Genomic DNA, 24,963 nt, shown 5'->3' with positions numbered 1-24,963 from the left:
TGATTCTGAAATAACCGTAATTACCATGATACTGAATAAACTGTAACTGTAATCCATATGTCATAGTACTGAGAACTGCATAATCATAATACTAAAATTCGTATAATCATGGTATTGAAATTCTTAAAATCATGGTACTGAAATTCATAAAACATATCTCTGTACTATATTCATATTCTTAAGCCACACCATACTTTAATACCTAATTTTCATAATTTAATAAACTGTATCATATTTTAAAAATACCTAACATAACATATTTTCTTTACCTAACTACTAGAAAGCCCCTATGGTATACTAGCCTAACACCCGTAGGGCCTCCTACATAACACCCTGAAAACAACGTTTGCCAGAATAAAATATCAGTATTTCTTGGCCTACATCATTTCCTATAACTGTCATAAGGCCAAAAACGAACTAAAAGGCCTTACCCTAAATTTGGGATGAATTCCAACTCAATCCCACCAATGATCTGTCCTAGCAAACTTGAAGAGAACTCCGCTAGGAATGTCGTGGTGGCTTTAGATCTTCAATCCGACGAGGAATAGGCCAGGAAATGAAGAGAGAAGTGAGAGAGGGACGTAGAGAGAGAGAGAGAGAGAGAGAGAGAGAGAGGAGAGCGGCGTTGAAAATGGATAAAAATCCGGTTTTTAGCTATTTATAGGGCCATATTCGTCAACGAGACACGTCACCTCGTCGACAAGTCCTTCATTAAATTCATCGACGAAACCCTATATTCGTCGATGAAATTCAAAGCAGCCCATCATTCTCTTGGTAGTTTCTTGTCGACAAAATCTTGCTTTGTCGATGAGGTCCTGAAGACCTTCATCAATGAAACCCTGTATTCGTCGACGAATTTCCTTATGCACTCATCAACGAATTCTTGTATTCGTTGACGAGTCTTGGAAATTCTTTGAAATTATTATTATTATTACTATCTCCAAAATGCAATGCGTTCGTCGACGAAGTCTACGACCTTCTTCTGTTCATGTTTCCATTTTCTCTCCGTCTTTATTATTAAAATAATATTATTCTTCTGGTGACTACATATTTGGTGATCTAAATTCAGTTTGAGCTTCAATATTTTTATATTGACTTTGAAGTATATTTGTACTAAATCTTGTATTAATCAACTCTACTGTGAGAGTGTCTTTTGTACACAAATCTTTCTTTATCTTATTTCTTGTTTATAGACAATTCAAGGTTGTAGAATCGTTGGAACGAACGAGGGAATATCGTTTGGAGAGGCGGACTCTAGCCTAAATGAAGGAGTGGTTGTAATCGGTATTGTTCCACCCATCAACGGAACTGAACTAGTGAATCCTTTGGTAGTTTTCCAAAGGCAAGGACGTAGGTTGGGTATAAGCCAGACCTCGTAAAACCTTGTGTCTCTCTCTTCTTCCTTACTCTTTATTTTTCAACAAAATTTACAACCTGTGTGTATGTTTTAAAATTTATAAATTCTGAGTGTATGGTTGTTAAATAGATCGAAAGATAATTCATTTTGGCTTGATCATCATTGATTGCAGAAATTGAAAGGGACTACATTGGTTGATCATCCTAAACTTATTAAACTGAAAGTTTATTTAATAACTAAACACTAGGAAAAAGTGTGATTGTGAAATAACACGGGGCTTATATAAATTATGCGTGCTTTACACTTTGATACAGGGCTTTTGATACAAAGATCAAGATATTGATTACTTTGTTGATTGGTTGTGGTTGACTTGATTTAATTTGGTGATTGTGTTGTAGGTGTACTTGTTGTGCTTGTTTTTATAAACCAAAAACATTAAAAATGAAATAGTTTTAAAAACCTAATTCACCCCCCTCTTGGGAAGCTATCCTAATTTCAGTGGCATAAAAATTAATTACATTCATCACAAAACACTATATGCCTTTATGAGATTGTACTAATTGCATTTATCTAAATGCGCTGCATATGCAACAAATGCTGTACACAAATTACATTTATCACAAAACACTTCATACCTTTATGAGATTGTGTTAATTGCATATGGTTGATTTTAATTTCCTAGTGATGTAGGAAATTTATAGAAAGCATAAAGATGAAATTCAAGTATTCATTTATTCACTCATCCTTTCAAAATATACAGGACATTGTAATCATTTTAGCACACATTTTAATGATTGTAGTCATGTATGGGATTTCTAGTGACATTTGGGCAGCATGCCGTCTATAAATAGAACATTTTTCAAACTTGCAAAATTACGAAAACAATAAAAATACAATTCATTTGAATCCCTAGGATAGTTAAATTTAGGCCAGCTCACTAAGGATGGAGCTCAGCTCCCTTGTGTTTTTTTACATGCATTCAATTCAAACATGAAACAACCTAAGCAACTACCAGCATGCAGTTCATATTATTATTTACCAGTCTTGAATAATGCATTTCCTTCTTCTTTCTCTCTACCAGTAGCTTCAATCTTCTTTTGAGTGCTCATATCCCAAGACTCCTTCTCCTAAAGACAAATAAAAATCAAATACTTGAGAACACAATTTCCATTTGTCCTCCTTAAAAAAAAAAGAGGAAAATATGCCACAAGAAGGAGAAAAAAAAGTAAATACTTATCTGTCTACCTTAACTGTGTAAGTAATATCCATATAAAATCCAGAATTAGCAAAAAAAAACGTAATGATATAGTGAAGCACAAAATACAGCTAGAAACCAAAAGCACCATGTATTTTCATTAATTTCAGAGGCAATACAATGTAGATAGAAACATCGAAGCATGCGTACAACCATTCAAAAACATGCTAAAATAGAATACAGGAAAAACAAATAAAAGAAAATAAAATAAAATAAAAGCAAAGGGTGCATGAACACAGTACATAAGAAAAAGAGAAAGCGCATCAAAAGATCCCAAGCATCCAGCCTATCCTAATCAGAATCAAAATCAAAATCAGAACGGGCCGAGCAAGGCAAGGCGACTACTGCTCTAGCGGCATCTTAGTCCCGTGCCATTTCCTCCAGAATACGATGCAAGTTAGGGGTAAGAGGGGAGGGTGGTGGTTTGTGTGGCTTGAGGATACAGAGTGGCACCAACTGGTCAGGCGTGTCTGCTAGAGGCCCCGCAGAAACATCTAGTGGCATGATTGGCCTAATCATACGGAACAACACTGGCTAAGTGGGCATGTCCTCTATAAGCCTTGGGGCAACATTCGGGGACTACTCTCTAATAGGTGGTGTAGTAGAACATGGCGTGGGCAACTGCACATCTTCAAGAGTCACCCTTGGTGCTCTCATCTCATCTGAAATCTATTCGTGCTCATTGAGGGTCGCTTGACCCTTGGAAGAAGACTCTCCCCTTGGCGGGTCCTGGACCATCTGCTTTAAGGCAGCCCAAGGCTTTGGTCACGAAGGCATTGGCCAGGAAAGACGAAACCCTAAGATTTATGTTGAGAACAAAATTTTTTTTAGAGGGGCATACTTAACAATAACATTAAGAGAAAATATTCACCCCTGCTTATTAAAAAAGTTCAACATAAATTTAATTTTAAAACTCATTTACTAAATAAGTAAAGTATGTTAAAAGTCTACTCGATTGGGACTGACTTGATTGTAATCTTACCTAATAATAACATTAAAAGAAAATATTCAATTAATAGGCAGATGTATATAACTCACCCCTTTCATACCATTGGAGACACGTGTGGATGTGGTCAAGTGATCAACTGTGGCCAGCTCAAATTGATTGTATTCAATATAAAACTATGGCCCTACCTAATTCCATTTTCTATGTTGGGCCATTGGCCCAAGATATAGGAGGCCCATATTTTTGCCTTCTTTTCGTAGTTTGTCACTGTCAAGAGCATAAGGTTCTCCAAAGTGGTGTTTGGTTTGTGAAATTAACCAATAATTATAAACACTTTTCATTAATTTTTTTTATAGTCCTACATTCATGTTTCATAACTAAAGATTTTATTTGTGGGAATGATTATTTCCACATGCCCTTACCTTATTGACATCCCTATATAAAGTTACATCTCTATTCTTACTTTAATAGACTAGTCAAAGCCAAACTTGCCTTAAGAAAATATAGTTATATTTCACATTCAAAAAATTGATATAAATGAAATAAACTCATTTGTTTTCATAGTTATAACCAAAATGTCAAGTTGCAAACATTTCTACCATATTTAATCAAACATAGACATGCATACAGTTGTCATTTTTAACTTTGACAAATACAATGTGCTTAACATAATTTTTCGAAAATAAAAACAAGAAAATTGTAACAACCTACCTATTTTTCCATATAAATTTTTTTTTCTCTTTCCCATATAATGACATACATAATAATCTTGCTAAATTGTCATAATCATAATCCACCTGTACCCATAGGTACTAGGGAAATATTTGTCACACAACTCTGATACCTAAGCAGCGAGAAACATAAAATCATATACATGCCATAAATAGTAGAAACCATACCAGAGTTCTATTAAATCTGTCATATACCTATACATACAGTCATCCACAAAAGACCAAAAAAACTCCTAGGGTCTCAACCCAAAAATCCATCCAACCCTAACTTATCCACTTACCCTATAGACAGGGTAGCTCAAACTACTTCTACTGCTGCGGGGCTCTATCCACCCTTCTACCTGAATTTCTTGAAATATTTGTAATGCTGAGGTGAGACACCTTTAATTAAGGAAGACAAATTAATATCAGTGTGTGGCAATATGAGTATTTTTCATGATATACATATAAACTGTACATAATTCGTAACTCGTATAAAAGTTGTTTCATATTTGAATATATCATGGTTTATCATAACATAATGTATCATGCTAAATTTCTATACTAACAAATCATCTTATATAATCATATCATACTTGAATTGTTACCCATGAAAGATAGTTAGTTAGCTATCGTCATGTCTTACTCCCCCATATGACAGGGTTATGCAGTCCGAAGGCGGGACCTAGCAATGGATGGCCAACCATGCTAAATCAAACATAAGTCTGTACGTACGATGGGTCTGTTCCATATGTGCCGGTCTACCAAGGGAACTACAACACTCCCATAGATCAACTGCCATCTCGCACACTTTACATAAGATGTGTGGTAGCACTAACATATTCAGAATCATAAACATATAGCTACGGTACCATACGTCATAAAACTAAACTAAGCTATCCGGGTTTTGATAACATATAGTACATTCCATATTAAAACATGGCTATTTTGTAATTCATAGTAATATCTGAAATAAACATATTTCATGATTTCTTGCATATTGTACGTGATCACGACATCAACGCTAGCATAATTCATAACATAAGAATCACGGCATTTATGTAGTGACCCGGATGAATTATAAAATTTAAATAATAAACGAAGAGGAAAAAAGAAAAGGGAAAACAGGGTTTCGTTGACGAATTCAGGGGGTTCGTCGACAAGAGAGCACGAGGGGTTCGTCGACGAGGGAGCGTTTCGTCGACGAGAAAATACAGAGGGAATGTTTTGGGCATCTTTGAATTTCATTGATGAAAGAAGAGTTTGTCGACGAACTATCTTCTTGACCTCGTCGATGAGGTGACGTGGCTCATTGACAAAGGCTAGTGTATAAGTAGTCCTAAATGCCATTTCTTGGCTAATTTTTGTTGCAGAACTTCTCTCTCTTCCTCCCTTTTGTTCTTATTTATCTCTAAGATTTCGGGCCGATCTTTCACCGGTTTGATGATCTGAAGCCATCGTGACGCTTCTGGGAAATTTTTTACAAATTTGCCGGAGCGGATCGTTTGTGGGTCAAGTTCGGAATTCATTCCAAATTCAAGGTAAGACTTTTATTCAGTATTTGGCCTTCCATGTAGTTGTAGGAAACATATTACGTGTAGAAATATTGAAATTTGGTTCTGGGAAATATCATTTTCAGGGTATTGATCGGGGAACCCTGCAGGTGCAGGACTATTTTTCTTAGCGGTTTTTCAGGAATCAAGTAAGGGGATAAATTAAGTTAGACGTTTTATGAAAATATAAGTATAATTTTATAGCATTTGATTTTAGAGAAATGTTTGTATGTAAATATGTATTATGTTGGAAAATACTGTTGGAAATGATGAGGTATTATGAATATATGTAAAACTCGCTCTGTGTGGCATGAGTAGAATTAATGGTAAATTACTGTTTTCTAGGAATATGTTGATGGTACAAATTTTTATAATGAAAAACCGACGTACGGGTGGAGAGTTTAATGTGATCTGCCGGCGTATGGGCCAAGCTATGGATATGGTTTGCCGACGTACGGGCCAAACTATGGATATGATTTGCCGGCATACGGGCCAAACTATGGATATGATTTGACAGCGTATAGGCCGAGCTATGGATATGATTTTTTGGCGTACGGGCCGAGCTATGGATATGTTTTGCTAGCATACGGGCCAAGAAATGTATAAGTTTTGCCGGTGTACGGGCTGAACTATGATAAAATATGGAATACCGACGTATAGGTCGATGATTTATATATATGCAAAATGATGCGATGATATTGATTTGGAAACTAATAGTATGAAATATCCATGTATCACAATTTGATTATATGCTATACATTATCAAAACCTGGTTGGCTTGGTTTAGGCTAACACTTGCACTATACCGCTGCTATGTGTTCATGATTATCATGATATTGTGTTAAGGCTGCTGTACGAAGTAGCGTGAGGATAGATAGTTGATGTGGTTTATAAGAAGTGTTGACGCCCTTGGTGTACGCACCAAGTCTATCAGATCCATTTGGACTTACAGACTGTACTTTTGACTTGGCAGTGGTCGGCCAACCATTGTTAAGTCTCGCCTTCGGACTACACAACCTAGTCATATGAGGGTAATACATGACAAAAACTGGCTAACCTACCAGGATTGGTTTTGTATTATTATTATTATTATTATTATTATTATTATTATTATTATTATTATTATTATTATTATTATTATTATTATTATTATTATTATTATTATTATTATTATATGAGATGAAATATGCTATGAAAATCTATTATGTTTTGTCATGTTATGATTATACATGTTTTTCTCAGAAATGATATATACAGTTTTACTGGTTATGTTTGTGTATATAATTATATGTATATCACAGAAATGCTCATGTTGCCACACACTAGTTTTAGTTTATTTCCCTTACTGAGAGGTGTCTCACCCAAAAATTTCATAAACATTTCAGGAGCTCCTGATAGGAGAGTGGATAAAGCTCCACTGAGATAGTATTGTAGATCTGCCCCCTCTGAAGGGTAAGTTTTGGTGGGGATGGTTGGATTTTGTGGGAATTGTCCCTAGGACTTTCTTTTTGGGATGTATATACCTAAATACAATGGATGTAGTAACTCTGGTGTTAGGATGGATGATTTTGTATTTATGATATTATAATTTTATGTTTCCTACTGCTTAGGCTTCCATTTTGTATTTTTGTTATATCCTTGGTACCCACAGGTTCAAGTTGATTATGATATGCTGGATTTATTATATTGATTTGTTTCATTTAAGAAAAAAAAAAATGTATGCGTTGGCCTAATAAGACTTACAGTTCTTATTTTGATGATAACAAATCATGGTATGTTTAATGTGGTTCAAGTGAAAGTTTTTCAGGAAAAAGACAAAGCTTAAAGGAAGTGACAAAGCTCAAGAGCATGAGGAAGCTTATGGATTAAAAAGAAATCTTGAAGAGCATAATAAAGCTTGTGGATTACAAAGAAAGCTTAAAGAGCATGAGGATTAAGATAATATGGTGAAAGCTTAAAGAGAAGATCAAATACTCAAAGATGATGGAAGAACAAGATTGAAGATCAAAGGATCATTTTTTTAAGGATGTTCTAAATGTAAGTACTTCAAGTTAATTTCAAATATAAATTGAATTGAAGCTCTCAAAATATTCAGAAATATATTTTTATACTCTAAAGAATATTTTTATAATCAATGAAAAGAAAGTTTTTTTTGAAAAAGAAAAACTTTTGAAATAAAAGAAGGGCCAGGCGACTGTCATATTGAGGCAGGTGACTGCCACATTAAGTAAAGGTTTTTTCAAAGAGACAGTAGCAAGACAAGCCACTGCCTGAACATGCCAGGCGCCTGAGTGAACATGCCAGGCGACTGCCTTGGTTCTGGCAAATGACTGCCAGTGTTCTGTGTTGTGAGTTTGTTCTATGACAGACGACTGCCACCCGAACGCTGACTTAAAAACTCTCAACGGGAAGATTTTTTAAATGAAGTTTTTGGACACTATTATTTTAAAAAACTTGAAAACTATTTCAAGGAAACTTTGGGGGTAAGGAATTACTTTTAAACATCTATAAATAGCCCTAATCTTAAAAGGTTTGAGACACTCAAGAAATGTTCAAGCAATCAAAGTTATCAAAGGCTCTCAAACTCTTTTGTGTTCAACTACTGAATTGCTATTGATTCAAACTTCGAAGCAAAGCTTTCAAAGTCAGAATATTTCATATTTTGGAAGATATTTGGTGATTCATATTAAGTATTGAGCTTCAAATTCCTTTATATTTGGCTTACTTTGAAGTATTATTGTGCTAAATGTTGTACTAACCTACTCTACTGTGAGAGTGTTTTCTTGTACACAAAATCTCTTTATCTTGATTCTTATTCATAGACGATTCAGAGCTGTAGAATCATTGGACCAAACGAGGGTATATCGTTTGAAGAGGCGAGCTCTAGCCTAACGGAAGAAGTATTTGTAATCGATATTGTTCCACCTGTCAACGGAACTAAACTAGTGAATCCTTTGGTGGTTTGCCAAAGGCGAGAACGTAGGCTGGGTATAAGCCGAACCTCGTAAAATCTTGTGTTCCTCTTCTTCCTTACTCTTTACTTTTTCAGCAAAGACTTATAATCTGTGTGTATGTTTTTAAATTTTTAATTCTGAGTGTTTAGTTGTTAAATAGATGTTTTTAAATTGTTAATTCTGAGTGTTTAGTTGTTAAATAGACCGGAGGATAATTTGTTTTGGTTTGATCAGCATTTATTGCGGAAACCGAAAGGGACTACGTTGGTTGATCAACCTAAACTTATTAATATGAAAGTTTGTTTAAAAGCTAAACATAAAGAAGACTTGTGAGTTTGGAATAAACACAGGGCTTACATAAATTCAGCTTGATTTACAAATCATTGCAGGGCTATTGAGACAAAGATCGAGTTCTTGATTATCTTGATTAGTTATGATTGAATTGTTTTATATTTACTTATTGTGGTTGTTGATATTAAACAAAGAATTAAACTTGAATTAAAAATTTCAATTCATCCCCACTCTTGGGAAGCTATCCTAATTTCAATAGGTATTAGAGCTTAGTTATAGCAAATTCCTAACAAGAAGCTATAAAAAGATCTAAATGGCTAACATAGGAGTAGCTCCTTTTGGAGAGGGCCAATCCTCAACTCTTCCACCAATCTTTTGTGGACACAAGTACATCTTTTGGAAAAAGAAAATGCAAATTTACCTCCAACACATGGATTGGAAAGCATGGGAAGTAGTTGTGGATAGTGACCTTGTTCCCACCAAAATTATAGATGGAAAACATATTCCAAAAGAGAAAAAGGGTATGATTGATTCAGATTATAAGATGCTTTAAATAAACTCAAGTGCTATAAACACTTTGTATTGTGCTTTAGACGCTAATGAATTCAATAGGGTAATGGCTTGTAAAACTACCAAAGAAATATGGGACAAATTAAAAGTCACATATGAAGGAACCATTGATGTTAGGGACAACAGAATAGACATGTTAACTAGTGAATATGAAGCATTCAAAATGAATTTAGATGAATCCATATCAAGTATGTACACAAGATTCACCCACATAATTAACTCTTTAAATGCCTTAGGAAAAACATATACCATCTACAAAATGATTAGGAAAATTTTGAGAGGCCTTCCCTCAATATGGGAACCTAAGGCTACAGCAATTACCGAAGGAAGAAACCTTAATACCACCTCCTTAGACGAACTCATAGGATCACTTCTTACTTATGAAATGGCTTTAAAAGAAAGAAATCCTGAACCAAAGCATAAGAAATCTATTGCACTAAAAGCATCAAGCCACAGCTCAAGCGAAGAAGAAAGTGAATCAAGTGACTTAAATCAAGATGAATTAGCATTCATCACTAAGAGACTAGGGAAGTTTTATAGAAGGAATAAAAGATTTCCTAAGAAGTTCAACAAAAGAAAAACTGAAAAGGTAGAATCAAGTTGAAAAGAAAATAAAAGTAAAAATGAACCTCCTATATGCTATCATTGTAAGAAACTAGAACATATTAAACCGGACTGCCCTTTGCTCAAGAAAGACAAGAAGAAAAAGAAAGAAGCTATGAAGGCTACCTGGGATGACTCAAGCTCCAGCGAAACTGAAAACGAATCAAGTGGACAAGAGATGGCAAACGTATGCTTCATGGAAAATGATGAAGAGGTAAACTCCTACTACTCTTCAACCAAATCTAGCAATGAATCTTATGATGAGTCATGTGATAGTATGGCCTCATACAAAGAATTACAAGTTGAATTATTTTCTTTATATAAAAGATTTAAAAAAATTTTCAAAAGAAATATAACCTTGAAAGATCAAAATAAAGAACTTCTGAAGCAACTTGAATCATTTAAAACTATTGAAGAAGAAAAAAAATCTTGTATGAAGAAGTTAGAGGAGGAATTAAGTAAAGTGACTCAAGAATTAGCCCAAAATCATAAATAAAACTTAAGTAAAAAGGATCAAGAAATAAATGAACTAAAGAAATTAGTAGAAGATAAAGAACAAGTTATATATATAATTTTACTAAAGGGAAAGATAATTTTGAAAAAATGATTGGACAGCGAAGGCTACATGGGAACAAAGAAGGAATAGGTTACAATAGCAAACCAAACAAAAAGAATAAGAAATTATACATGAGATATTTTGTAAAGGAAGCCAAGCACTATGCTAGCACTTCCTCTCACAACAAACATGAACACACTACTTGTTATATGTGCAAGACCAAAGGTCATGTAATGTTTGATTGCCCACTAAAAAGGAAGTATGTTAAAATATAAGGAGAATGGAAAGTCAATAATGGATATAACAACAAAATAAAGAAAGTTAAAAGGATTTAGGTTCCTAAAACTAACCAAATGAATCCTCCATTGTAGGTATGTTTTAGGACAACATAATCAACGGACAAGTGGTACTTGGACAGGGGGTGTTCAAGACACATGATCGGCAATAAGACCAAGTTTACATCTTTAAAAAAAAGGATAGAGGAAATGTCACCTTCGGTGACAATGCCAAAGGAAAGATTATTGGCATCGGGAGAATAGGTAAAGAACCTTCTATTACTATTGATAATGTATTATTGGTAAAAGGTTTAAAACACAATCTTTTAAGCATAAGCCAATTGAGTGATAAAGGGTTTGAAATAATCTTTAAGAAAGAAAAATGCGTTATTCAAAATCCTAAAGAAAATAAAATCTTATTTATAACTCTTAGGATAAATAATGTTTATTGTATAAATCTTGAGAATCTAACAAATCAAAACGTAACTTGTTTGGCAGTCATGAATGATATAAGTTGGCTATGACATAGGAAGTTAAGACATACTAGCATGAACTTATTATCCAAATTATCAAACAAAAATATTGTAAAAGGATTACCAAATACCAAATTCATAAAAGACAAGATATGTGACGCATGCCAAAAAGGAAAGCAAGTTAAAACCAGCTTTAAAAAGAAAAAGTATATATCTACGAAAAGACCCCTAGAACATTTACATCTAGACTAATTTGGTCCAACTAGAACCTTAAGCCTAGGAGGAAAACAATATGCTTTTGTAATAGTGGATGATTATTCAAGATTTACTTGGGTATTATTTCTATCTAATAAAGATGAAGCTTGTAACATGCTAATTTCCTTAGGTAAGAAATTACAAAATGAGAAGGGCTACAATGTAACAAGTTTTAGAAGTGACCAAGGAAAAGAGTTTAAAAACAAGGAAGTCGATAAATTTTGTAATGAACATGGAATATCTCATAAATTTTCAGCACCTAGAACTCCACAACAAAATGGAGTTGTAGAAAAAAAAAATAGAACTCTATAAGAAATGGCAAGAACTATGCTTAATGAGAATAATTTACCTAAATACTTTTGGACCGAAGCAGTAAACACAGCATGTTATATTATAAATAGGGTATCTATAAGATCAAGTATAGATAAAACACCATATGAATTATGGAAAGGAAGAAAACCTAATATCTCTTACTTTCATGTATTTGGGTGCAAATGCTTCATTCTTAACACTAAAGATGATTTAGGAAAGTTTGATGCAAAATATGATGAAAGTATCTTTTTAGGCTATTCTACAAATAGCAAAGCCTACAGGGTCTATAATGTATTTAGCACGTGAGTAGGTTTATTAATTTAACACACATATAAGGGAACGAAATTGGAAGCCATAAAGACGCATAAAGCTCATACATCTGGTGTTTTCCATGAAAAGGAGCAAAGAAGATAAAAACCATATTTAGTTTTATTTGTTATGCATTTAAGTTTTTATTACTTTGGTCTGTAATAATGCATGCATCTTCATGATATGTTTAAATGCTCAGATGACCATAGGACACCTATCATTTCACCAAAAACCTTTTTCTAAAAAGACTAAAATCATAAAAAAAAAAAAAAAACATGGGAATAACTTTAGGGTCAAATTAGGGCTTACAAAGTCGATTGAAGTTGGATTTTTAGGCTTAATTTAAAAGACCGATCAATCGAACCCTTCCAGTATTAATTAGCTCAGTCGACCGAACACACTGTAGGTTGAAATTCCAATGTTTGACTAAGCCTCGGTCGGCCAACCTTTGGCGTCATAAATGCTTCGGTTGACCGACCTGGTAGGAAGTCAAATCGTTGACTTGGCTCAGACAACCGACCCAGATTTGAACTAATCATCCACGCTCGAGCGAACCCTTAAGCTTGTAATTTTCACTACCTTCAACTAACTGACTGAATGAGCTAAAAATAGCTCAGTCGACCGAACCAACGAAGGTATGAAAAATCGCCTTTGGCTCAGCCAATTGGCCATTTGCTTAATAGCCCAAAATCTTAAATTGTTTTAATGCTTTTTAGGGCTCAACCGACCAAAGCATTTACTTAGAAAACCGAATTGCATGATCAGTCAACCAAACCATATTTCGGTCGACCGAACCTTATTCTTTGGCCGAATAACTAAGTTCTTAAACTTAATTAATTTTATATTAATCTTTTTCAGAAATACCAAGTGTGTCCCTAACGGTCATAATTTCCTGAAAAACTATAAATACCCCATCATTACTCCAGATTAGTAACTTTGATTAACACTGAATTCTCTCTAAACCTTTTGTTAATCAAAGTTTCCCCAAAACAATTTTATTGATAAAATCATTTCTCTGAGACATACTTTTATCAAATCTCTTCCACTCTCTTTCCGTTTATTTATTTCAAAATTTATTTTGAAGGAGAGCATATTTATTTTGGGCATTTATTTTATATTCATTTACATTTACTCTTATTTGCATCTTCATTTATTAAAATCATTTTTGAGAGTAGCCTCAAGATTTCTTTCGATTAATTTTCTTGATAAACATTTTTAGAAGAAAGCCTTTATTGCACAAATATTTTTCTTGGGCTTAAACTCAAAATTCTCCAAACATTTTTATTAGCAAAAATCTTTGTTGAAGAACATAATAATCATTTTGATATTTTCATATGCTTTATTTGTGCATTAATTATTTAGATAAGCACCCTTACTCCATTGAGCTTAACTATATCATATCAGAGTTCATATATTTAGAGCTTAAACGTTGTATATCTCTGCTTGTATTTAGAAGTATTTTATCATGTATAAAAATGTTTTTATTAAACCAGTTGGGTTCAGCCTGGAATTGAATTGGGAAGTCTCAACCACGTAAATGAGACCAATTTGGTTCAGTTCGGTAAATTGAACTGGGGAGTCTCTGCCTCATAAGGGAGATCAGTTGGGCTTAGCCTAGTAATTAAGATGGGGTTTACCTTACCTCGTAAGGAGAGGTTGTAGCGACTTCTGCTCCTCCCGTTTAAGTAAGTAGGGATAGTACAATCCTTAGGGGGTATGCCCAAGGTGGGGATATATGCTAGTTTGGCCGCACCTCGATAACAAATCTTGTGTCGCTTTCTCTCTATCTCGTTTAAATTTTCGCACCTTTAATTTCCATATGTGTATGCTCGTTTATTCTCTGATATATCTAGCATGCACACATTTAATTTGATATGCTGCACTCGTGTATGTCTGCATTAATTGTTCAATTGTTTTTACATACTCACATGTATTTCGAATGGGATATGTTATGAGGTGAATCGAAGAAATGTTTAATTTAGCCAAAAAGTTTTAAAACCCAATTCACCCCCTCTCTTGGGAATACACTAATTCCAATATAAAGGCTAAAATGTGAAAGTGTGAATTGTGAATCTATGATTCTAAATTCTGTGAAAAGATAAATGAAGACAAAGGCTTGAGACTCCAAAGGAGCAAGCGCCAGACAGCTAGCAAATTAGGGTTCTCCATTCTAGCCTTCTGGGTTGTGCACTTGCGCTGCGAAGTGTGATCAGCCATCATCCATCTCTCTTTTTCCCTCAACTCTCTCAGATTCTCACCAATCGACCATTATTTATCTCTCTTCGTCTCTCAATTCTCTTAAACTCTCACCGATCGACCATCATCCATCTCACTCCACTCATCTCAAACTTTGCCAACTCCTCTGACTCCTCAACTCCAACTCAATGATTCAAACACTACAAAAAATAAGGTTATTAGTGAAGGATCAAAACTGTCACAAATACTTATAAATTCATCACTAATAGTAGTACTGACGAATTTATAAGTATTAGTGATGGTTTTAAATTAGTTGTTATATCCATCGTTACTACTAATTATTAGTGACGAATTCTGAAATCGTCACTAATAATGTCGTATTAGTGACGGATATAAAACTCCAATACCGTGACTATAAATTTTATATTGGCTCGGCACAAATTTGTCATTAATAGTAGGGTATTAGTAACGAATTCCAAAACCGTCACTAATACTGTAGTATTAGTGAATGATCAAAATTGTCACTAATAATCCACTATTAGTGACGAATTCTGTAACCGTCACTAATAGTAGAGTATCAGTGAAGGATTAAAACCGTCACTAATACTTTTTAACCGTTAGTGAAGGATCATAATTCGTCACTAGTAGTATAGTATTAGTGAGGGTTTTAAATTCGTCACTAATAGTTGTGTATTGGTGACAGTTTTGATCCTTCACTAATATCTATAGATACCGTCATTAATTAATTAAAAATTAATATTTTTTTAAATCATTAATTCCTGTGAAAATCTATAATTACATTTTTGCATAGATAACATTAAACCATAAATATTAAAAATTCATAAATTAATAAAAATTATAATTCAAAATCAAATACAAATATATTATACAAATTCTGAATGTTTTATACATGAATCTCATATGTTTAGATAACAAAAAATATATATACAAAAAAAAAATCAAAAGTTGTATCCTTTTGTAGCATGGGATGGTGTGACGGTCGGAAACCCTACAAATTAAGAATTATAAAAAAAAAAAAAATTACTATACGATTTTGATCATATACGTACTATAAGTATCAATAATTTGATAGAAAAATAAACGGACATTTAGACAAAGTTAAAAAAAAAAAATGATACTATTTTAAATTGCAAAATTTTATCAATTTTGAAAAATTTTGGCAGCATTTCCGTTGTAAATAGGACATTTTCCATAGAGATATGTTTGAAACCTGGGTGTTTACACTAATAGTTCACAAGAATCCAACAAGTAATTAATGAATTTTATTAGTGCACAAGATCTTCATATAATTAGCATTAAATAATGTAATATGTTTATGCATTCCACAAACAATCTATATCAGACTATAGTTCTATGAAAAAAATAAAATGTGATGTTGAGGTTTTCATGGCTTCTTTAGGACTAAACAAAAAACTATAATAATCAAATAATGCAAATGAGTCCATTATTGATAGAATTTTCACTTAGCATAAGTAAAAGTAAATTTAGAGATGAAGTTCACAATTCATTTGAACTTCATTCATCCTTTCAAAAAAGTTTTAACATTCAGCACACTATAATCATTCTCACAAATATGGTATCTGGTTTTGATTCTTCTACATTGGAATTTAATAAATTTTCGGTAGCATGCTGTTTGTAAATAGAACATTTGTCAAACTCGCAAGTCACAAACTTTACCAGTTGACAATATTTAAGCATATTTCTTACATGATTAGTTTTCCCAAGTATACCCATTCATGAATGTCTTTATCAAGCTCACGTGTATTAGACTTAAAAGTATGAGGTATAGATGCTGAATTTTCTATGCACAAAAATAGAACAATTATATACTAAGATTTGATAGCTTACCTAAAAAAAAAAATCATTATCATGAGGTAAATGACTTTAAAATTGTAACCTATCATCCTCTTAACCACTTGGTAGTGAACCATTAACTACCAAGCCACTAACCCCAACAATGATACTGTGGGGGTAACTCAATACCTCATTTTTTATTCTAAAATGCAAATAGTAGAACACCCCCCCCCCCTCCCCCCAAGAATAAGAAAGCAAAAAATCACATCATTGCGCCAAGAAGAAAATGACGAGCTAAAAAACAGATAATGCAATCCCCACCCTACCCTCCCCCCCCCCTCGGTAAAAAAAAAAACCCAATTAATAAAAAAATCCTTCCCAAAATTGAATACAATTATCTCTAACCAATTGACAAATAGAAATTTTTTGGAGGAAGAAAAAGAAAGGGGTAAACCTGCAAAATGAACCTCCAAGGACTCTTCGAAGACTACTAAAGCCCAAATTAGCATCCACCCATAATTTTGCAAGCCAAATTTACTCTTTATAACTTTGTGCTGGAGGGAATTCACCTACAAGAAAAACCACTACAACCACTTAACCAAAAGGGCAGTGACTTTTGACACCATATAGCCAAGACCCAACCCTTCCTCATTCAACCTGCACACCACCTCCCACTTAACCAAACTCTCACCTCTTTCTCTTTCACCTGACCAAAGAAAATTCCTCATAACCCTCCTAAGTTTTTGAGTTACCCCTCCAGGAATCCTTAAAGGAAAGAAAAAGTAAAGCATGATGCATATGATTTCTTTATGTTCTTTCTTTAGGGATGAAGTTGAGCTCTTCTGACTATTCAATAATTATGCTAGGATGAAATTTAATATTAAATTAGTTTTCACTCATCCTTTCAAAAATATTTTATCATTTATTTTATCATAATCATCTTTGTACAAGGTTTTACTTTGAAAAAAAAAATCTACCGAAATTTCGGCAGCATGCCGTCTATAAATTATATGTTTTCCCATCAAACTTGTACCTGATAGGTTCAAATAAGAAATTTATCATTCAGTTCAAGACACACGAGAACCTATATCCACTACTGGTATGCAATTCATATCCACTGCATTCGTCATGCAGGAGACATTTTATAATACGCATGCAATCAGGAAGCACAATTAACTATTCATATAACATATAAATCATCCATAAAAGAGATTCGATCATTTAATGCATTATGGCAATCAATTTGCAAAGCTGTTTATAAGGACATATCACCACCTCCTGCTTAACCAAACTCTCTCTCCTCTCCCCTTTGCTTGACCAAAGAAAATTCCTCATTACCCTCCTAAGTTTTTGAGTTACCTCTTGAGAAATCCTTAAAGGAAAGAAAAAGTAAAGCATGATGCATATGATTTCTTTATGCTCTTTCTCTAGGGATGGAACTGAGCTCCTCTAACTATTTGATGATTATGTTAGGATGAAAATTAATATTCAATTAGTTTTCACCCATCATTTAAAAAATATTTTATCATTTATTTTATCATAATCATCTTTGTATAAAGCTTTACTTTGGGAAAAAAACTAACGAAATTTTGGCAAGATGTCGTCTGTGAATTGGACATTTTCCCATAAAACTTGTACCTGATAGGTTCAAATAAGCAATTATCATGTTCAAGGCATACGAGAACTTATATCCACTACCAGCATGCAATTCACATCCACTGCATCTGCCATGCAGAAGGAATTCTAGACTACGCATACAATCAAGAAACACAATTAACAATTCACATAACATATAAATTATCCATAAAAGAGATTCAATCATTTAATGCATTATGGAAATGAGTTTGCAATGTTGTTTATAATGACATATCACCATCTCCCACTTAACCAAACTCTTTGTCCTCTCCGCTTCGCCTGACCAAAGAAAATTCCTTATAACCCTCCTAAATTTTTGAGTTACCCCTCCAAGAATCCTTAAAGGAAAGAAAAAGTAAAGCATGATGCATATGATTTCTTTATGCTTTTTCTCTAGGGATGGAGCTGAGCTCCTCTAACTATTCGATGATTATGTTAGGATGAATTTTAATATTCAATTAGATTTCACTCATCCTTTCAAAAATATTTTATCATTTATTTTATCATAATCATTTTGTACAAGGTTTTACTTTGGGAAAAAAATCTATCAAAATTTCGGCAGCATACCATCTGTAAATTAGACGTTTTCCCATAAAACTTGAACCTGATAGGTTCAAATAAGAAATTTATCATTCATTTTAAGGCAGATAAGAACCTATATACACTACCAGCATATAATTCACATCCACCGCATCCGTCATGTAGAAGACATTCTAGACTACGCATGTAATTAGGTAGCACAATTAAAAATTCACATAACATATGAATAGAATTAAACAAGCAATAGAACTACCAGAATGCAGTTCAAACTATGTTTTACAAACCTTCTAATAAGAGGAGCCACCTACACCATCTGGTCGAGATCGGCGTATCATTTTTTCAAACTGCGCTTGCCTGTTCAGAATTGCGACGAGCGTGGCTTCAACGGTGGAAACCTTGACTTTCAAACTCTATTTCTCTGTTGAAATGTTAGACACCATGTCTTTCAAACTTTGGTTCTCCACTGTGATGTTGGACACCATGTCTTTCAAATTCAGGTTCTCCATTTCCATCGTGTGCATCCCTTGAATCAACTTGTCCACCCGAGACTCGGCGTCTTGATGCGCTCGTTCCATCTCAACACGAGCTGCCCCACCCATAGAAGATGATGCTATAGGGGCAATGTATCCACTTCCAAGACCTTTCACCCAGCACCCCGTTCATTCCCCAAGCACTTGAGTGGTTATTTGGTAATCCGTCATTTGCTAGCTCCCCTCTACAACAAGTGCATCCCTCAACTCGACCATCCTCGCCTATTTTCAGTCATGAAAATGATAAAAAGGAAGAAATAAGAATACAAATTTGATGTTTTGAATCAAATTATAAACTAAATATTTTCTTTAACTTACATGTTTGCCCTACACACCGTCGCACCACTCCCTCCGACGCCTTTGGTGTGTTCTCTGATAAAGATCCAAAGCAACTCCTTTACGCTAGTCTCGGGATCACGCTACATTAGCATATAAAACATCATTAATATTAATTTAGGTAATGGTCAGATAGTCTAATATATAGCAATTACCCTTCAATGATTTACGAATAACTTCAACCCACCGCAATGCGTCGTAGGGAGTTTGTTGCTGTTCATAGCATTTTTTTCACATATAGCCTACAAAAAAGATGTAAGGACTTATTATTAGCCACATCAAAGCTTAAAGTAGTTATTATAATACAAACACATCACCTGATAGTGTGGATTGCGGAAATGGCGACACACCACCTCCCAATCCTCTTGGGATATCTTATCGTATGGGTGGGTTTCTGCTTGATCTCCCATCGCACGAAAATGTTCATGTATTTTCGCACAATAGGTCTTAAATTTAGTGCACAGTTAGACGTCCACCGCCCTCTTCACATGGTCTGTGTGGAGAATAACCATATCGAACTCCTCCTATATAGGTAATACAGTTAGAATGTTAGAAAGTTGTTTGGCTAATATATAAAGTCAAAAAAAAAAAAAAGGTTTGGGATTACTTACCAAGATGCGCATGTAAAGAACCATGCGCTGCGCCTCAGTCACCTGCAGCCAGCTGAAGGCGGTGACTGGAGCATACTGTCGGCATAAAATGCCAAGCTCCCGTGTCCATGCTAGACACCAATCCTCACGCGAGGTGGTGAAGCCTGAAGGAATGTCAATCCTAATGTGCTGGAAGAAGAGTTAAATTAAGAACAATATTTTAATCATACATGTGAATAACCATCAATAGTTTACATCAAAATATATTAATCATAACCTTACCAACATTGCTTATCATGGTGGGTAACTCACCCTGTGTGTGATCCCTAGCTGAGGTATCCATGTTTGGCTGAGGTCCCAATGGCTCAGACAATGATGGTGCCGCATCAAAACCGACAGGCTCCGCCGGTCTCGAGGACATCGGATCATCCTCCTACGATGTAGTTAGGAGCCTAGAAGGAAGTTGACCACGAAGACCTCCTAGTGCCATATCTACAAAATATTAGACAAGTAAATATAAGAAGTACGAATATTAGATGGATGCATAATAAATATATTTTTAGTTATTTACACATGTCAGATACATAGTGACAAATATAACATACTTACCCCTATACGTCCTCAATATCGGTATCGTCCTCACTTTCTAAAGTGTCATTCTCTTCACTACAGTATTTGACCCCTGTTTCATCTTCCCCATCAGTTTCCTCATCGTCGATGAAGAGAACATCAACAGAAGGTTTAATTGTAATGTCAGAAGTCCCTATGTGTTCTGTCATGGCACCTACCCTATTCAATGGTATAGGATTGGCTCCTTCTTCAACAACATTGAAAGCATATTGCGCTGCTGCACTGACAAATGGTTCATCTTCTTGGAATCCAGCCTCACTAGCACTCTTTTCCCCATCTGCAACTTCTATAATAGCATACAAACTTCAGGAAGGAATCTTTTGGGCCACATGCATTCACTCTTCAATTTTGTGTCTTTAAGGTAAAACACTTGTTCTTTTTGCGTCGCTAGCACAAAGGGTCATTTTGATACCATGTCTTACTAAAATTGACATTGGTAAAGTAGGCATCCATGTTTATCCTAGTCTTTTTATTGCCAATGTCCCACCACAGGTACACTTGAACAGGTGGACGAGTCTATTGGCTCCATAATTAAGCTCTATAATGTCATCCAAAACGCCAAAGTAGTCAATTTCTTCATCTCTTTCTGTGCCTAGCACCGCAACCCCACAATTTTGGGTTCTTCTATTTAGTTTGAGCAACTTTGTATGAAATTGTAACATATTCACAATGCAACCGCTGTAGCGGTTAACTCGTTGATTGGAGCCACATGCCAATGCGTACAAATCTGTACTTGCCATTGGTTGTTTATTGTAATACATGACTTTCATCTATTAAATAAACAGGAGTTTAGATGAGTAAACCTTCAATATTGAAAATGTACATTGCTTCATACTCAGGAAGTATTTGTTACTTACACGACTCCTAAATCAATTGACAAATTCCTTCTTGTGTCTTTTGTCAACTTTCATTTCATTTTGGGCTAGAAGTTCAGCTTTATGTTTGCTATATGCAACAATAGTACATGTTAATGTCAAGTAAGTATATAAATATGCATATGTAAATAAAATGCAAAGTAAGGAGTTTTGAACCACGTACTCGATATATGGAATAGTTTCATCACAATTATTGAGGATGTAAAAATGGGCCTTTTGTAGGTCGTCCATATCAATGAAATCATAAACTCGTGCACTGAATGGCTGAACATTTTCTCGAAATATAAATCTCCTCGATTCTTCATCTTCGGCATTAATAGCATGAATGTCTACATTTCTCTCCTCACGAGTGAACCTTGTGTCAATATTATGTAGATATATTGAGCAAAATGTAAGACATTCACTGTCAATGTAAGCCTCAATGATTGAATCTTCTGGTTGTACCTTATTGCGTACATACACGTTGACCTTATAGGTCACGCCCGGTTTTGGTAATGACAAATACTCCTATATTTAATGAGTATCTAGTTCATGTGCAGGTCTATATCAGTAGACACATTAATAGCATGTGAAAGCTCAAAGCTTGAAGACCAGTCCGTGTTTTTCAATTGTAATATATCTTTTAGTGGTCAAAATTGGTCTGTAATAGTAATTAGGATATTTGGTTTGTAATAAGCACATACAACACATGCATGGTTTATTTTGTAAGCTTAAACCAAAAAGTGACCATAGAATGACCTGAGGGCTTTCCCTTCGGTCAACCTCCGGTCAACCAACACCGAACTTTTTCGGTGTATTTATAATCATAAATGACCCTAGGATACACACATTTGCACCCATGTTTGTTAGGCACTTCATTAGGATTTATATGTGTTAAAACGGGACTGAAATGCACACTTTGTGTACTTTCAGTCGACTGAACCAGGCAGTTCATTCTGCCTTGGTCGACCGAACCACGCCTGGGTCAACAGTTGACCAAAGCCCTGGTCGACCAAACTAGGTAGTTCAAAAAGCTTCAGTTGACTGAAACCTCCCTAGGTCAACATTTTGACCATCTAGTCAACTAACCCTTTTTGTACTCGAACTACCTGGTCGACCTAGGGTCCTCGGGAGCAATCACAGCAGTCTGGTCAACCGAACCAGCCAGTTCAAAATGGTCCGGTCGACCGAACCTCAAAAAATTGAAAAATCGCCCTCTCCTGGTCAACTGAGCCCTTAGTTCAAAATTCCCTTAGTCGACCGAACCATTTAAGACTTGGTCGACCGAAACATTTCTAGTTAACCGAACCTCTCGAGTTGCCCTGAATTTTTTACCGCAGTTAATATTTTTAAACAGGGTTAAAATGTCTTAAACATCATTAAATTTTTCTAACAATCCCTTATAGGTCCCCAACGGTCAAAAATTCTGGTATGTCTATATATACTCTTTCATTTGGGAGAATTAAGGATCGATTAGAAAAAACAAAAATTAAATTTCTCTCTCAAGCTAAATACTTCCTATTGCTCATAATATTTCCCAATCCACTCAAACTTACCTACTTCATCTCAGTATCATTTGTAAGTGTATTTGAGTGTTATTGGTTAGAGGTTTACTCTCTTATTTCGTGAGTGCGTTAATTGATTTTTTCATGAGAGCATAACCTAAGTATTCTTAGGAGGCTTTTCTGATAAGCCTATCCTAAGAAGACTTGTGTTGAACTTCCAAGTGTTGCATTCTCTTTACAACATCTTAGGAATTTTGTATTGGTTTTTGGCTTGCAAAAATACTTTCAAACTTACTCAAATATCTTGTGGAACCTTTATTGAACTATTTGTGAAAAGATATTTGTGTTTATTACATTAATCTTTGTGGCAATATTTATTCAAGTATATATATCATTTACTGAATACAAAGATTATCTATTTTGCAATCCAAGCATATACATATTCATGTGATTAAGATATTCTACTGATTGATATTCTTGAGGCTTGCTTGGTATTCTGTGTGAACACATTTGATTGAAACATTTTGAAATACACAGATTGTTATTGATACTCTCACGTACTCACTACACTGATAGAAAATATCTTTGAAAGTTGAACTATCTAGACCACACCGAGCTTACATTTTAAATCATTTGTGATGTTTGTGATTGTGCGCATTTGGGGTACAATTCTGTTTTACGTGAAAGCACCCTTATACTGTACCTTTTGTTTGTATATCTGAGAGATTCCAAGCGTCGCCTGAGGGGGCGGTAATCCAGCCCGGTAAGGATTGGTGTAAAGGTTGAGGTCAGCCCTGTGTTAATTTGACCTGGTTTGTATAGGTGCCGCTCCACCCGTTTAAGTGAGCAAGTTATTGTGATAATCCTTGTGCTGGTTATCCAAGGCGGGGACGTAGGCAGTTGGCCAAACCTCGATAACATATTTGAGTGTCACCCTCTCTTTATTGCTTTCTGGTGCTTGTATGATTATTTAAACTGCTTTGCTTAATCTCTGATATATTTATATTACTTGCACTAGATTGACAATAGGTTTGTGAACATACTGCTGTTAGGAGGAATACCTAGGGGATAAATTTTAAAAATACCAATTCACCCCCCACTCTTGGGATCACGGTAAAGCTAACAATACCCCTTCAAAGTGGACAAGAACCTGTGCATTTTACATAGCGTTATTAACTTAAAGACAAAAAGGAAAAAAAAAATGAGGAAATCACGTGACCATTATAGAAGGACTTTATACTTTACCTCTCAATAGGATACATCCAACGATATTGGACCGGTCCTCCAATTATGGCCTCCCTTAGTAAATGGATGACTAGGTGGACCATCACATCGAAGAATGCTGGCAGAAATATTTTTTCCAACTTACATAGTATGATCATGATGTCATCCTCTAACTATTCAAGTATGTTTATGCTCAATTTTTTGGAGCACAACTATCTAAAAAATATCCCCAACTCAATCAGCACCGAGCGAACATCTTCGGTCAAGTGTCCACAAAATAAAACAGGTAGAACTCGTTGTAGAAAGACATGACAGTCATGACTTTTCATTCCTAACATCTTTCCTTCATTCGTGTTTATGCATCGAGCTATGTCGTTGCATATCTATCAGGATACTTCACTGATTTCAACCATTCAAAGAATTTATTATTCTCATCTTTCAAAAATGTGTAACAAGCTGATGGAATGAGAAGTTTGTCCCCATCACAAAACAGGTGCAACGCATACTGTACTCCCATATCTTCCATATCCCAGCGAGCATTTTTGGTGTCCTTTGTCTTCCCATTCATATCCAGCAATGTACAAATGACATTCTCACAAATGTTCTTTTCGATGTGCATGACATCCAAGTTGTGGCATAGTGGAAGATCTTTCCAGTATGGAAACTCGAAGAAGATACTTTTCTTTGTC

Source organism: Malania oleifera, chromosome 4 (genome assembly GCF_029873635.1).
Source record: "Malania oleifera isolate guangnan ecotype guangnan chromosome 4, ASM2987363v1, whole genome shotgun sequence".
NCBI classification, from domain to species: Eukaryota; Viridiplantae; Streptophyta; class Magnoliopsida; order Santalales; family Ximeniaceae; genus Malania; species Malania oleifera.
The sequence above is the reverse complement of the archived record's forward strand: the minus strand, read 5'-3'. Positions refer to the sequence as shown.